Genomic DNA, 17,923 nt, shown 5'->3' on the forward strand with positions numbered 1-17,923 from the left:
GTGCAAAGTGCAGAAATAGTCTTGAATACCTGATCCAGAATGCTCTGGACCTCAGACTGGGCTGAATGATCACAAGACATTGACCCTTATCACAGTCAACACAGAAAAGGAGTGCCTTAGGGACAACTCTGTAAATCTCCTTGAGTAGTCCAGCCAGAGCCTACCCTGACTTGAAATCTTTGGAGAGACCTGAAAATGGCCGTCCACCGATGATCCTCATCCAGCCTAATAGCCTAAGAGGATCTGCAGAGAAGAGTGGCAAAAAAACCCCCCAAATCCAGGTGTGCAATCCTTGTGGCATACTGTAGAACAACATTTCTCAAATCCAGTCCTCAAGCAATTGAACAGGTCAATATTTGAGGATTTCCTTAGTATGTCACAGGTGATATATTTATAGTTATTGTATCAGGTGCCTGATGACCTTTTGAGGGTACTTAAGCAAGTACTCTGTAATTGCTGCCAAAGGTGCTTCAACTAAGTACGAAGTAGAGGGTCTGAATACTTATATTGATTAAATATTTCAGTTTTCCCGTTTTGATAAATTAGCATTTCCGTTTTCACATTAATTGAGTTGTGAATGATGATAGGAATGGAATTATTATTTTTAATTTTAGCATAGACAGCAAAATAACAAAATTTAAAAAGCGAAAAGGTCTCCAGACTTTTTGAATGCATTGTACGTACAAGCAGAAGGAAGTCATGAGCAGCTCTACTCTTTTCCGCATTACAGTGAATATGGGTTTTGTTAGTCTTACATCAGCTTTTCAAATGTCAGAATGAAACAAGTCGTAGCCCAAAGTAATTGTTTTGAGAGATTTAAGGATAGAGAAATATGAAAGGATCTACTCTACTGTAAGCATTCACTAGTTATTTATTTATTTTTTATTCCAAAATTATAGCAAATCTTTCTACAATCTAGGTAAGGCACACACACACACAACACATGTCAGAAGGTATGAAGAGTAAACCAGAAGGAAATCATGTTATTTAAAGAAGAATAATAGTAGACATTTGGCTGAGAAAGGCATAGGATATAGTTAATAGTTATAAAGGCCATCCAACCACATCATATGAGAAGGATGCAGAGATAACTAACAGATGCCTGTGATCAAACAGTTACACTCCCTCCATTTCTTGCTACAGGAAAGTTAAAGAGATGGATTGTTGGTAGGCAGAACAACATACCAATCTTAGTGCCAGAGGTAGGTATGTATGTATGCATGCATACTGCATTGCTCCGTAGAATCTGCTCCCTGTTGCTACAGGCTCGTGAATACAGCCTGTAGCAATCACCAATCTCAGGCACCACCGGAGACCTCATAGAGGCCTTGGACTGCAGTGAGAACAAATTTGCTCCCCGTGATTTCGCTGCAGGAAGCCAATGCTCCCACTGGACTCCCAGAGACAGATAATTCAGGCCATTTAAATGCTGCTGTCAGAATTACTGAAGTTCCATCTACTAGAAACAGCTATTGATGGCAGCTGGGGGCAGTTTGTCATAGAGAAAGCTTCCCTCTCTATACCCCCTTACTGGAAGCACGATGCAACTGGACAAGAGGGAGTCCAATAATTCTAAAATGGTTGTTTGAAATTAGAAGGATTATTCAACTTTTCTGTTGTATTTGTGTTATATGAAGACTCCATATTACTTTGAAATTACACAGAGCCATAATATGGATACGTGAATGAGCTTAAAATACCAGAATCACAGAGAAGTATAACCATGGAATATTAGCAAATGTCATATGGGACGGTTAAATTATCTCTAAAAAATACTAATTTCCTGATGTTTTCATGTACAACTTAAATAATTAAACCAGATAGGCGTCAGATACGGTGTCTTCAAAAAGCATTTATACCCCTTGAATGTTTCCTGCAGTTTTTCACATTACATTAACTTAAATGTATTTTCTTTGGGTTGTATGTGATAGACCAACGCAAAGTAAGTGGGAAGGTTGAAGAATTTAATATATGGTTATAAAAAAAAAATCCCCTAAATAAAATCACCTTCAGGGTATGTTCACATACATTGGAGTTTCATTGTGTTAATACAATGCAGGAAGACTGGACGCAATGAAATGATCAATTACTGCAATTAAATGATGCAGTCACATTACATTTTCATTGCATTACTGCATGTGTGAACACAGCCTAAGAAGTCATCTAATTAGGAAAGGGTTACCTGTGTGTAATTCCTTCTCGGTGTAACTACAGCTGTTCTGTGACGTCCCCAGAGGTACACTACCGTTCAAAAGTTTGGGGTCACCCAAACAGTTTTGTGTTTTCCTTGAAAAGTCACATTTATTCACCACTATACGTTGTGAAATTAATAGAAAATAGAGTCAAGACATTGACAAGATTAGAAATAATGATTTGTATTTGAAATAACATTGTTTTTACATCAAACTTTGCTTTCGTCAAAGAATCCTCCTTTTGCAGCAATTACAGCATTGCACACCTTTGGCATTCTAGCTATTAATCTGTTGAGGTAAGCTGGAGAAATTGCACCCCACGCTTCTAGAAGCAGCTCGCACAAGTTGGATTGGTTGCATGGGCACTTCTGGCGTACCATACGGTCAAGCTGCTCCCACAACAGCTCAGTGGGGTTCAGATCTGGTGACTGTGCTGGCCACTCCATTACCGATAGAATACCAGCTGCCTGCTTCTGCTGTAAATAGTTCTTGCACAATTTGGAGGTGTGTTTAGGGTCATTGTCCTGTTGTAGGATGAAATTGGCTCCAATCAAGCGCTGTCCACTGGGTATGGCATGGCGTTGCAAAATTGAGTGATAGCCTTCCTTATTCAGAATCCCTTTTACCCTGTACAAATCTCCCACCTTACCAGCACCAAAGCAACCCCAGACCATCACATTTACCTCCACCATGCTTAACAGATGGCGTCAGGCATTCTTCCAGCATCTTTTCATTTGTTCTGCGTCTCACAAACGTTCTTCTTTGTGATCCAAACACCTCAAACTTGGATTCATCCGTCCACAACACTTTTTTCCAGTCTTCCTCTGTCCAATGTCTGTGTTCTTTTGCCCATCTTAATCTTTTTCTTTTATTGGCCAATCTCAGATATGGCTTTTTCTTTGCCACTCTGCCCTGAAGCCCAAAATCCCGCAGCCGCCTCTTCACTGTAGATGTTGACACTGGTGTTTTGCAGGTACTATTTAATGAAGATGCCAGTTGGGGACCTGTGAGGCGTCTGTTTCTCAAACTAGAGACTCTAATGTGCTTATCTTCTTGCTTAGTTGTGCAACGCGGCCTTTTCTACTCTGGTTAGAGCTTGTTTGTGCTGTCCTCTGAAGGGAGTAGTACACACCGTTGTAGGAAATATTCAATTACTTAGCAATTTCTCGCATGGAATAGCCTTCATTTCTAAGAACAAGAATAGACTGTCGAGTTTCAGATGAAAGTTCTCTTTTTCTGACCATTTTGAGCGTTTAATTGACCCCACAAATGTGATGCTCCAGAAACACAATCTGCTCAAAGGAAGGTCAGTATTGTAGCTTCTGTAACGAGCTAGACTGTTTTCAGATGTATGAACATGATTGCACAAGGGTTTTCTAATCATCAATTAGTCTTCTGAGCCAATGAGCAAACACATTGTACTATTAGAACACTGGAGTGATAGTTGCTGGAAATGGGCCTCTATACACCTATGTAGATATTGCACCAAAAACCAGACATTTGCAGCTAGAATAGTCATTTACCACATTAGCAATGTATAGAGTGTATTTTTTTAAAGTTTGGACTAGTTTAAAGTTATCTTCATTGAAAAGTACAGTGCTTTTCCTTAAAAAATGACATTTCAATGTGACCCCAAACTTTTGAACGGTAGTGTATGTCAGAGAACATTAGTCATCAAACAGCATCATAAAAATCAATGAACTCACCAGAAAGTTCAGGGATGAAGTTGTGGAGAAGTATAATGCAAGGTTAGGTTAGTATGGCACAGGAAGGAGTATGGCACAACTGCAAATCTATCAAAACATGGCCACCTACCTAAACTGACAGACAAGGTAAGAACTAATATAAGCAACCAACGGGCCCATGGTCACTGTGGTGGAGCTGCAGTAAGAATCTGTCCAACTGTGACAACTATTAGTGGTATACTTTACAAATCTCGCTTTTATGGAAGAGCTGAAATAAGAAAGCCGTAAGAAGTCCAAGATGCCACAAGCCGTGGAAGAAAGTGCTTTCGTTACATGAGACCAAAGTTGAATACTATGTATGGTGGAAGACTAACACTACATATCACTACAAACACACAGGGAAATTTATCAAGGGCTTTGCTCCTATTTTTAGGTAAATAATTGGATGTTTCACAAATTTTTTGGTCTAAGTTCTATTTAAGAACCAGTATTTGATTTGGCGAATATTTTTAGATGCAATTTTTATTAATCTTGTTTTTAGTATTCACTCAAAGGTTCACTTAATCTGGGATTAGCGCACAATCATTCGCAACTTTTTAAAAATGGCCCAGTCAAAGTCCAACCCCCAAATCCCATTGAGAATCTGTGGCAAGACTTGAATATTTCTGTTCACAGATGCTCTTCTTCCAATCTGACTGTGCTTAAGCTATAAGAAAACATAAATATACAAAAAATTCAGTCTCTAGATGTGTAGATACATACCGTAAACGTAAAGGACTTGCAGCTGTAGTTGCTGGGAAAGGTGGTCCTACAAAGGATTGATTTGGGGGCTGAAAACAAATGTACAGCAAACTTTCCAGGCTTTTTATTTTTTGAAAATCATTCAAAAACCATGTATAATTTTCTTTACACTTCACACTCACTTGATACATTCTGTTAGTCACATGAAATCCAAATAAAATACATTTAAGTTTGTGAGTGTAACATGAAAAAAGTCCAAAAGTTCAGGGGGTATGAATACTTTTTCAAGACACTGTATGTTAAACATTTTTCTTAAAAATGATAATGGCCTGTAAAATCCAATCAGACAGGAGGATGACAGTAATGTGATTGTCTGCTACAATAGTAGTATAAAGCCGAACATCTCTGAACACACAGCAGAGGTTCACCATAAATGAAAAATATAAAATTGTAAGAAACTCATCTTCTAATAACAATAATAATAAATATATTTAATTTTTTTTAATCTTACCTGTCACTTCTTTATTTCTATTGCATGTTGGCAGATGGTTTGTCAGAATTTGGCATAACTCATTGAGAATCTTTAGATTTTACCATACCATAAAAAAATCTGAATTTAAAATGATTCAGATGTTAAATAATTACGTTTCCATTTCGTCCCATCGGCAGCACACAAAGGGTTATCAGTTTCCTCTTTTCCTACTAGGACAGAAGAAAAAAACAAAACATCTGATTGAATAATCAACAGAGACCAATCCACCACAAGCACCTCCCCTAGAGGTCCACTATAATACAGAGAGAGAGACCACATAACACTGTGTTTTTTCTTCTGTCCTTCTAGGACTTTTGTACTTTATTTTTTGGCCTGGCATACCGGGTTCTTCCCGGCTCAGCTTTCCCCCCCCCCCCCCCCCCCGGATCTGTTAAACATGAAGACTATGTGGTTTTTTTTTTATCAGCTTGGGTATGCAGATCCCTTACCAAGCTCTAGTCTCCTCGGCTGCTTGTAAAACACCTCGCTGAGGATTGTTTTCAGAGCCAAACGCTACTCACCATGTCTCGCTGAGATGTTTGGTGCTCCATGTTCGGCAGCAGCAGAGAAGGGAAGCCGGCTCCCCTCGCTGAGGAGGAAGTGTCGTGACGCCGGGATGCAGGACGGGCGGATGCGCTTGCAGTCACTTCCGGGTTGGTGAGTTACCGGATTCCCGGGCGTTGTTTTTCTACCTGGCCTCTCCTTGCTAAGCGTTGGCGGCAGGTTCGGATGCGGGGAGATCCGGCGTGACTGACGCTGTCTCCTCGGCTCCCGCAAGTTTCCTGGTGCGGTAAGTTACCGGAATCCTGGTTGAGTCTGGGGTCGGCAGGTAAGCCCCTCCTACTTTCGGGTGAGTAAGGCTCGGGGGAGCAGGTGGGGGGAGGTGCTTCCGTTAGCGCTCGCTATCAGGAGCATATATCCAGCTCTCAGAGCATTTGGCTGCAAGCACTCTGCCGGGTAACGCTGCCAGGAAGCGGTTGCGGTAAGACTCCTATCTGGAAACCTGTCAGCCTGGTTTATTCTGGTCTATGTTCTGATGTTAGCTTGCTTGTTGTTATTTTCTACTCAGATGGAACGTCATACCAGCAAGAGAAGGAGAAAAGATAGGCACAGGTCCTGTACTCACTGTGGCCAGCCTGTCCCTGATGATTTTCGGGGTGATGTCTGCCAGATTTGCGCTGCATCTGGGGCTGAATCTTCATTCAAAGAGGAAGCCAGGGATTTTTTCTCATGGATGAAGTCTCAGCTCTCTAAGACTTTTCAGGGACTCCAGGCTTCTCAGGCTAAGAGACCTAAACGTGTTGACCGGGTATCCCCGTCCCCTTCGCAGTCATTTCGGTCAGAATCCAGATCTGAGGGGGAGCTAGAGTCAGAATATGAAGACTCCAAGATTCCTGAGGACTATTATCTGTTTGACAAGGAACAAGCACCCCATCTTATCAGAGTGGTAAAAAAGACAGTGGAATCTGGCACGGCAGCTCAGGGGACATCAACCCGTAGGGCTCTCTACCATTTCCCTACCAATTCTCACCGCTCTCTCCCTTCACAGCCATTCTTGCAGAACCTGATGCAGGCAGACTGGCCTAAGCCTGAAAAGAAATGTTATGTAGGTTCGAGATTTAACACGGTTTATAGTCTCGATCCCTCATGCTCGTCATCTTGGGAATTTCCTCCGAAGGTGGACATTCCTGTGGTCAAGCTGTCTCACAGATCCTATTATCCGTCAGAAGAATCATCTCTTCTGAAAGACGCAATGGACAGGAAGGCGGAGGCTGCCCTTAAAAAAAGCTTATTCGGCTTCTGCTGCAGCCTGCAGGGCATCTTTAGCCACAGTGCCAGTGGCTAGAGCATTACGAATTTGGCTCAGCTGTCTATCTCAGGATTTGGAGGACGGAGCCTCCAGGGACAAAATTCTTCAATCTATACCAGATCTCAAGCTGGCGGCGGAATTTTTGGCAGACTATCCCCTGGATATTCTCAGACTGAACTCCAAAAATCTAGTCCTCAATACTGTGGCAAGAAGAGCCCTCTGGCTTAAAGAATAGTCCGGAGATGTCTCCTTGAAGAACCATTTTTGCAATTTGCCATTCCAACCAGACAGTCTGTTTGGACCACAATTAACTTCCATCCTGGAGTCATTGAATTCCAAGAAAGTGGCGTTTCCCCAAAATCGTAAAAAGCCTCGTTTTCGCCCCTTCAGGACACAATCAAGGAGGTCTCCGTTACGCAACAGGCATTTTGGACAACGCAACAAGAAGTCACGCCCCAAGAATCCCAAAGACTCCTTGGTGGACTTCTGCAAGAGTTACGTGCAGTTCACATCAGAGGCAGTCTGAACTCCAGAGCAGATTGGTTGAGCAGGAATCAGGTGAATCCAGCGGAATGGAGTTTGAATCCAGAAGTCTTCATGCAGATTACATCTTTTCTGGACACCCAGATATAGATGTCATGGCGACCAGGCAGAACAGACAAGTAGAGAGGTTTTGCTCAATCTACAAGCAGGATCAGGCGGATGGGCTGGACGGCCTCTCAATCTCCTGGAAGGGGATGCTAATATATATCTTTCCCCCGTTTCCCCTGATTCCAAGAGTCCTCAGCAAGATCCTGGAGGATCAGGCTACTGTCATCGCGATTCTCCCCTTTTGGCCGAAAAGGGCCTGGTTTCCACTCGCGTGCAAGCTCTCGAGCGGTCGCTGTTGGGAAATCCCTCTACGCCCGGATCTCCTCCTGCAGAACGGTCTGTACCATCCGGCTCCAGGCAGTCTCCAGCTTGCGGTCTGGAGTCTGAAAGGGACAATCTGAAGAGTCTTGGTTTAGCGGATGAAGTTGTGGAAGTATTTATGGCATCTAGGAAACCTTCGACCATCAAGGTGTATAATAGAATACTGCAAAAATTCCATGCCTGGTGTTCAGTCAAAGATGTTTCTTCATCCTCCATCTCCAGTGTGCTGAAGTTTCTTCAGGAAGGATTTCAGAAAGGGCTTAAAACAAATACACTGAAAGTGCACCTGCTGGATGTAAAACGTGCAGTATTGGTGTACCTGGATAGAACCAGTGCCTTTAGAAGCTCGGATGCATTGTTTGTTCAATTTCAGGGCCCAAATAAGGGTAAACCTGCCACAAAAGCTTCATTGGCAAGATGGCTACGCAGTGCAGTAGCTTCAAGTTACTCCTCAGCTGGCCTTCTTCCTCCAGAAGGTTTCAGGCCTCATTCTACCAGATCCACCTCAACATCGTGGGCGGAATTGGCTCAGGTATCCTTGGATGAGATATGTCGTGCGGCGACGTGGTCAAGCCCATGCACCTTTATGAAACACTACCATGTGGATGTGCTAGCTTCCCAGGCGGCGACCTTCGGCAGAAGGGTGCTTGAATTGGCGACTGGGTGATGTCTTCCCGCCCTATATTGTTCACTGCTGTTTAAATCCCTTTGTGTTCTGCCGATGGGACGAAGTGGAAAGTTCAAATTTTCTCACCGAAATTTCTTCTTTCCATGAGTCCCGAGGCAGCACAATATACCCTCCCATTAAATATCTTATTGCTGCATACAAACACAGTGTTATGTGGTCTCTCTCTCTGTATTATAGTGGACCTCTAGGGGAGGTGCTTGTGGTGGATTGGTCTCTGCTGATTATTCAATCAGGTGTTTTGTTTTTTTTCTTCTGTCCTAGTAGAAAAAGAGGAAACTGATAACCCTTTGTGTGCTGCCTCGGGACTCATGGAAAGAAGAAATTTCGGTGAGAAAATTTTAACTATTGTTAAACATGTTGGAGATGGAGGACACATTTTTGAGCTGTCATGCTATGTTCACATGCTGTAAAATAATGGCTGCATTTGAATTTAAGATAATGTTTTTGTCATTGTTTTTATTCTTCAATTGTTTCTATTGAAATCCATGTAAACAATGCACGTTGGTTCACACAATGTATAAAATAACAGCTGGTGTTCAATTAAATGTTGTTTGATTAATTCACAGAATATCAGCAGTTATTTTAAGTTGTTCATGCATAGTACTTTTTTTCACCATCATTTGTATTAAAATCCATGGACCTTTTAATTAAAGACACACCAAAAGGGCCATCTTTGACTTTGAACTAGAATAAATGCACATTATTGCCGTTGGAATATGCTAAACACCAGCTATTGTTTGGTACTAAATAATATTAAATAACACCCATAGTACTTTTGTGAACATAGCCTAAAACAGTGTTTTTACCTTTTAATAAATGGGTCATAAAATTTTGTAACGTCATTTATTGTTGCCATTTTGCTAAAAGTCCAATATCTTTCCAGCATCATTTATTATGATGCCGGGAGCCCAGAAACCATGTCACTGTCATCATAACTTTCAAAATCTAAAACAGAAGATGTGATATAAAGCAAGTTTACAATATACATTCATTATCTTTTGTCTTGTGCCGATTGAAAAAAAGACTAAACACATGAAGTCCCCGCCAGTACAAAGAGTCACAGCTTTAATGTTTCCATCAATCACATGACTGCCTTCTCTCTGAGTGCGCAGATGACCTGGGATACATGGGACTTCCTGTGTTTAGACTCTTTGGAGAAAAAAAAAATAGGAGTCCGAACACATGTAGTGATGTGTTTTCCATGATAACTAAAGAAAAAATAATGAATGTAAATGTCAGACTTGCTTTATATAACATCTACTGCTAATTTAGATTTTAAAAGTTATAATGATATTGACACTTTAAAGTATAATGCTGTGTCAGTGTAACGCCTGGAGTAGTGGATCCACTGGACCGTCACTAGCGATAGCACTAACCTCACTGGGGAGCGGAGTCTAAGGGGCCGCTGGGATGGACTTGCTGCGGCAGGCGACCCCCAGGTCGCTACCCCTGGCTTGGTTGCTAGTGACGGCAGGCGAGGCGTGGCAGGAGCAGTAGGCAGGAGATAGTGCAGGCAGAGGACTGTAGACGTGAGGACTAAGGTCAGGAACAACAGGGAGCTGGGCCAAACGCTATGGGAAGCATGTAGAGGCTCCAACACCTGGAAGGGGGCAGAGCTGGAACTTATAGGGGAGTGATTGACATGTGGACCAATTAGGAGCGCACTGCCCCTTTAAATCTGAGACAGCCGGCGCGCGTGCGCACCCTAGGAGGCGGGGACGCGCGCGCCGGCCGGCACAGTGAGAGACAGGAGCGGAGGAAGGTGAGGCGCCCCCAGGGGCCGAACTAGCAGCAGCGCCGGGTCCCAGCACAAGGACCCCGGCGGCTGCATGGGGCAGGAGGAGGTTGCGGCGGCGGCCCGGAACACGGGATGCCGCCGTGACAGTCAGTACAGTAGCACAAAGATTTAAACAGTTGCAGAGCTCCAGGCATCATTATGAATGATAATGCTGAGAGCTCGAACTCTATTCGTATGAATGCCCCCTAAGGCCTACCTTGCTAGTTGTGCTGATTGCATAATCATCAGTAGCAGAGGCAACAGCTATAATACAAAGCCTTGCTGTATTGGTTAAAGGACAACTCCCGCGGGACCCCCCCCCAAAAAAAAACACAGACACACACAGACACCATACTCACCATCCCTCCGGTGACGATCACCACTCCATTCGCCCGCCGTCCGCCTCACTGTCACCGCCGTCCGCCGTCCAGCGATGTCTCTGACTTCTGGGTCCTGGGGATGGAAAAGGCTGCCAGTGCGCTTGCGCACCGGCAGCCTTTTCATTGGCTGGAGCGCATCACATGGCTTCCAGCAACCTCAGCCAATCAGGGCTGAGCAAGCTGGAAGCCATGTGATGCGCTCCAGCCAATGAAAAGGCTGCTGGTGCGCATGTGCACCAGCAGCCTTTTCCGTCCCATTCACTCTCTATGAAGACGCCGAGGAGGAAGAAGACCCGGACCGCCCCCCAGCTCTGACGTCGTCGTCACCAGATGCCGCCCGGGAGAAGAGGACCGTGACGATCGTAATAGGTTATGTATATATTCTTTAACTTCCGGGCGGGGGGGTCGGGGGTCTGAAAGTGGGGGAAGGGGGCCAGACCGGGTATTTAACCACATTACAAAGTTATATAACTTTGTAATGTGTGTTAAATAAGCTAAAAAAAAATTTCGTGGGAGTTGTCCTTTAAGATCAGATATTTTGATGCAGCGACATTTTTCTAAGATTTTTGTAAAATTGGCAAAAACTGCGCTATTTAATTGCTATTGTGCAATTTGCTGCAAAATGCATTATTAATGCAAAATAAATGCCATGTGTTGACACAGCCTAAATGTTGTGATCAATGCTGATTGCAAGAAACTTATGACTTAGGCTTTAATCACACTTCCACATAAGTTTTCAGTATTTGTGGATCTGCAAAAATGGAGTACTTTGTAACCTATTATTTCCTATGGTGTAATTCACACATCCTCTATTTTTGCAGATCTGTAATCCGCAATGTAAAAAATAGGACTAATTGTAATGTGGTTGGCTTGCATGAGGAAACCTATTGAGGTACCCCAAAGATTTAACTGTCCAGGCATGATGGAAATGATAGGTTTGCAGCGGCATTTGTTTAAATTGATGCTGGGTATGACCATTCAGGTTATGTTTTTTCTATTAGTTCTGTTATACCTGTATCAGATTCTGCGGCTATGATTTATGAAACATTATTTCACACAAAAGCAATCCCGCTCCCCCACATAGTGTCGGGTTCTTAAGCTGTTTCTTTCTTGCTTAAGAAACAAACGCCCTGGCAAGTGTTAAACCTTTCATTGAATTTTCATGCAGATTAATGTATGCATGGAAAGCATTTAATCTCTTTCATGAATACAGATGATTTTTACAGCTCCGGATAGAATGACAAGTCTTTGAATTTTTATGCTTTCTGAGTTTTTGCATATTTTCAGAGTAGGTCAAGCTGTCGCACAGGTTGCAATAACAATTGCTAATTTTTTCTTTCTCATTTTTATTGTTAACCTTTCAGACTGTTTTATGATGGCTCAAACCGTTGTAAATGTAGTAATCTCACCTTTTTGTTGTTTATTGTCATACTACATCGTAGGCTTGCTGCAAAAGGTGTTCTGTGAGCCAGACACTGCCTGATTCAGACTAAAGGCCCTTTTACATGGGCTGATTATCGGCAAAGAACGTTGCTAGTGATACTTATTCCGCAGATAATTGGTCCATGTAAAAGTGACAGAGATCAGCTGAAGAGTGGGGAAACAATAACAATGTATTTAACAATGTGTTAAAATGGCCGTATAAAAAAGATAGAGGTATTGTTTATGTGGCCCAGCCATGCGCCATCTGGAGGCATTGCAAAGGATTGCTGATCTCTCTGAAGATTGCTGCATCTAAAAGGACTCAATCCCCCCCGGGTTTGAAATTAGCCCCCCTGCTCCCATCCCCCCAGTCCCCCTCCTCCCATCCATTCACCAGCATACACCCTCAGTCCCCCTGCTCCCATGTCTTCCACCAGCAACTTCTCCCCCCCCCCCCCCCCCCGCCAAATACTCACCAACTTCCAGTAAGCAGGTCAGATAACAAGTGATAAGCAGGAGCTTGGCATTCAACCAACAATGTGAACAGGATCCTACCAACTGGGTCTCCACGTCTGATCAAACAGGCCGCTCCTCAGCCAACATAACAGTCCAAGTAAGGTAAAATGAACACACTTCACAATAGTTTCTTTTTAACTGCTTAAGAATTTATTTTCTTTACTTTTTTCTTTTTCCAAAACAAACATATACATGTTTACAATAATAAAGCCAGAAAATATATCACCCAGTGGATCATAGTAGCAGAGCCTTTTGTATACATCCTACTTCAGCACATAGCCGCAGACGCAGTTCACGGTCAGGAGTAAAGAATCCATAGAGTCCATGAAAGATACGCGACGTTTCAAGAGCACTCGCTCCCTTTGTCAAGCCTACTGCATGTGCATCCCATCACCATTAAATACACACCGACCTCTCGTAAGATCTCAAATCTGTTTAAAATAGACATTAAAATACATCAGAAATCATGGAAACATAACATAAATCTAATGGAGTATCAATACTGGAAGCTTTTATATGGTTATTCGTTTAAAAAGACACTGAAATTACAGTTCTCATTTAACCCTTTTGGGTTCAATGCTTCCATTTTTTGTATCCAGTATACTTCGCGCTGCAACAATCTTTTTTGCATCTGTCCACTATCTGTTCCTTCTACCTCTTCCAGTATCGCCCACCTCAAATCACTTACTTGGTGGTTGCACTGATGGAAATGTCTCGCAACACTGGTTTCACCATAACTCTGTTTTTTCTCTCTATTGTACTCTCTCTCTTTTTAATTTTTGGGCAAAATTTCTTATTGCACTACGGTGTTTGTTAAGTCTTATTTTCACGGGTCTCATCATTCGTCCCACGTAGACTTTCCCGCAGAGACTTTCCCACATGGGCACTTTAGCATATAGATAACCTGTTTTGAGTTACACGAATGCTACCCCCTGATTTTCACTGGATATCCCTTAGTGGGGTACTGCACACACAGGGCCGGCGTTAGGGGGGGGCAAACAGGGCACTTGCCTACGGCAATTACATAATGTGTCCGGGGCAGGAGCACACTGGGAGCGTCCTGCAGCGTCTGTGAATGATCCCTGGCTACAGATATCAGGGGTCACACGGAGGCTACAGGACGCTCTGCTTCGGTGTGCTGCTCCCCCCTCCCCCTCCTTCCAGCTTCACTACACCATGTGACCTCCCCTGTGTCACATGGTGTAATATTACAGCAGTCGGGACATGGAGGAGAGGGCTGCAGGCTGCAGTGTGAGGATCCCAGCCTGCTGCTGCTGCTGCTGCATGGACATGTGTGGATGCACCACTACTCCCAGCATGCTGCTAGTGGTAGTAAGTATACTGTGTATGTAGTGTGTAATGTATATGGATGTAGGTGTATGAGGGATGAATGTAGTGTGTGTTACATGTCATGTGTGTAGTGTATGGGCTGGATGGGTTGGATCTGTATAATGTGTTTTCATGGATGTGTGTGTGATGGTGTGTGTGTGATGGTGTGTGTGTATGTATATATATATATATGTGTGTGTGTGTGTGTGTATATATATATATATATATATATATATATATGTGTGTGTATGTATCAGCACTGCTGACTGCACTGTCCAGCAGAAGTGTAGCAGTGAATGTACTGTATATAGGAGCTGCAGCCATTCTCCGGCCTCATCAGTCCTATGTAATTGCTGCCGGTGACCACTGAGGCCGCTGATTGACTGCAGCTCCTATGTATAGTGTAACTGAGGCCGGTGATTGGCTGCAGCTCCTATGTATAGAGTAACTGAGGCCGCTGATTGGCTGCAGCTCCTATGTATAGTGTAACTGAGGCCGGTGATTGGCTGCAGCTCCTATGTATAGTGTAACTGAGGCCGCTGATTGGCTGCAGCTCCTATGTATAGTGTAACTGAGGCCGGTGATTGGCTGCAGCTCCTATGTATAGTGTAACTGAGGCCGGTGATTGGCTGCAGCTCCTATGTATAGTGTATGATGATGTCACTAAGGTAATACTGTGTATTTTACTGAGAAAAAAATAAGGTGGTATTCAGCCCTTAGGTGGTGGTCACTGTATGGGGGTAATATTAGTCTGTATATAGTGTCATTAATGCCATAAAGTTACCACCACATAATACTATATACACTATACAGACCAATATTACTGTCATAGACTGACCACCACATAATATTGGTCAGTATATAGTACATATATAGAGTCATTATGTGGTCACTCTATGGCGGTAATATTGGTCTGTATATAGTGTATATAGAGTCATTATGTGGCGGTCAGTCTATGGCAGTAATATTGGTCTGTTTATAGAGTGTATAGTGCCATTATGTGGCGGTTATGGTGTGGTGCTATTATTGGTCTGTATATAGTGTCATTATGCGGTGGTCAGTCTATGGTGCTAATATTGGTCTGTTTATAGTGTGTATATAGTCATTATGTGGCGGTCACTGTATGGGGGTAATATTAGTCTGTATATAGAGTCATTATGTGGCGGCCACTGTATGGGGGTAATATTAGTCTGTATATAGTCATTAATGCCATAGAGTGATCACCACATAATGACTCTATATACACACTATACAGACCAATATTACCGCCAAAGAGTGACCACCACATAATGACTCTATATACACACTGTACAGACCAATATTACTGCCATAGAGTGACCACCACATAATATTGGTCAGTATATAGTGCATATATAGAGTCATTATGTGGCGGTCACTCTATGGCGGTAATATTGGTCTGTATATAGAGTGTATAGTGCCATTATGTGGCGGTTATGGTGTGGTGCTAATATTGGTCTGTATATAGTGTCATTATGCGGTAGTCTCTCTATGGCGGTAATCTTGGCCTATACATAGTGTGTTTTCTTCAGTAACAGTATGGAGGTAATATTTGGTCCTGATATAGTTTTTTAAAAACATTTTTAAAACAAAGCATATGAATAGTTTTTGTGTTTACAACACTAGCTGCAGTCCTGGCATGTATCGGCAGTCCCGGCATGTACAGTAGCAGCAGTCCTGGCATGTACAATAGCGGCAGTCCTGGCATGTACAATAGCAGCAGTCCCGCCATGTAGAGTAGCGGCAGTCCCAGCATGTATCGGCAGTCCTGGCATGTACAGTAGCGGCAGTCCTGGCATGTATAGTAGCTGCAGTCCTGGCATGTAGCGGCAGTCCTGGCATGTACAATAGCAGCAGTCCCGCCATGTACAGTAGCGGCAGTCCCGGCATGTATCGGCAGTCCTGGCATGTACAGTAGCGGCAGTCCTGGCATGTATAGTAGCTGCAGTCCCGGCATGTAGCAGCAGTCCCGGCATGTAGCGTCAGTCCCGCCATGTACAGTAGCGGCAGTCCCGGCATGTAGCGGCAGTCTTGGCATGTACAGTAGCGACAGTCCTGGCATGTAGCGTCAGTTCTGGCATTTAGTGGCAGTCCCGGCATGTAGCGTCAGTCCTGGCATGTACAGTAGCTGCAGTCCCGGCATGTACAGTAGCTGCAGTCCCGGCATGTAGCGGCAGTCCCGGCATGTAGCGGCAGTCCTGGCATGTAACCTTCTGAACTGACTCAATGTGAGTAAGGGCCATAATACTCGGAGCGACAATTGTCCAAATCGGGACGATATCGCTCTGTGTAATAAAGACTACAGTCATCAGCTGATCATTGTCTTTTGGCAGGTGTAAAATCATTGGCTGCTGATTGTGCGTATGACATAATAAAGCTGTTACTTACCTTATCACGTCCCCCGGTGTCCTCAGGCTTTGTCTGTTTGTTACGGCCAGTGACTGGCTGAACGGCCGATCACTTCAGAGAGGGGACCAGAAGTGAATGCTGCAGCTGCGGTGACTGGGAGATCCCAGAGACACGGCCTGAGGACACGGGGGAACGTGATCAGGTAGTATATATCTTTATTGTTCACAATATACAGCAAGGGCTGCACAGACATCACTAATGATATATATATATATATATATATATATATATATATGTATATATATACAGCCTTTGCTGCACAATAATTGAGCCATGTTGTAGGCTCTGTAAGCGAGCTCCATTCTACTAGATTGGCGCTCACTTCTCCGGAATATCAGGCCGTGTAACACGGCCCTTAAAGTGGCCGTACACTTCCAATAACTGCTGGCTGAACAGTCCTTCAGAAGACAATTATCTCTCCCATCTGGCCCCATCCTCCCCATACACAGGAATGTTCTGCACAGATGAGTGTTCCTGTGTAGGCCCTATTCCACCAACAGATCTGACGACAGATTATCTGCCAAAGATTTGAAGCCAAACCCAGGAACAGACTATAAACAGGGAACAGGTCATAAAGGAAAGACTGAGATTTCTCCTCTTTTCAAATCCTTTCCTGGGTTTGGCTTCAAGTCTTTGGCAGATAATCTGTCGTCAGATCTGTTGGATCTGGTGGAATAGGGCCTTAAGAGGGATAAGCTATAGCCAGACAGATCTGATGGCGGCTTATCTCTCTGAGAACAAAGAGGTTGGATGTTGATTTTCCATCACGCCCGACCCCTTATGTCCACTGATGTCATCTGTCAGACTGTCCACAGAGCCCTATACACCTTACACTGATGGCCGAACCCACCACGAGCAGCAGGTACCACCAACAAAAGTGTAAAATGTATGGGGACCTTAAATTGTTGCTACAATATTTCAGCATATGGGGCCCCACCTTCAACTTTGCCCAGGGCCACATTTAGTCTAAAACCGGCCCTGTGCACACAATATGTCTGTCATCCTATTTTGCTCATTCCAGTCCACATGTGAGGTGGTACTACATTTTACATTGTGCTTAAATCATATATTTAGCTCATAGTTGCTTTGCATTTGGCTCCAGCAACATCTGCTTGTAGTTTATAAGTTCTCCTCATGTTTTTGTGAGTAACCTCCAGGCAATGTAGGGCAGTTGCCTTTAAAGCAAAATTGGTCCTAGTCTGACGTAAGTCCAGTGTGCAGTAATTTCTTATTCCTCTGGTGTATTGTTGCTTTATTTTAGGCTCCTAGCTTACTTTCCAAAGGACCACTACTGAATGATATAGTAAAATTCTTCAAAACTCAATGTAAAAGAAAACTCTATAATGCTTTGAAAATAGGAAAAAATGTTTTAGTACAGAGAGCCCTGGGGAATGGAAGTCTCTGGAAACCCAACAGTGGGGGATTTTGGCAGGTGAGTATACATACTTTTATAATTTAAAAAAAATTTGAACACCAGATTATCCCTTTAAGCAGTTTATGTAAGTTGTCCCA

Source organism: Dendropsophus ebraccatus, chromosome 3 (assembly GCF_027789765.1).
Source record: "Dendropsophus ebraccatus isolate aDenEbr1 chromosome 3, aDenEbr1.pat, whole genome shotgun sequence".
NCBI lineage: Eukaryota > Metazoa > Chordata > Amphibia > Anura > Hylidae > Dendropsophus > Dendropsophus ebraccatus.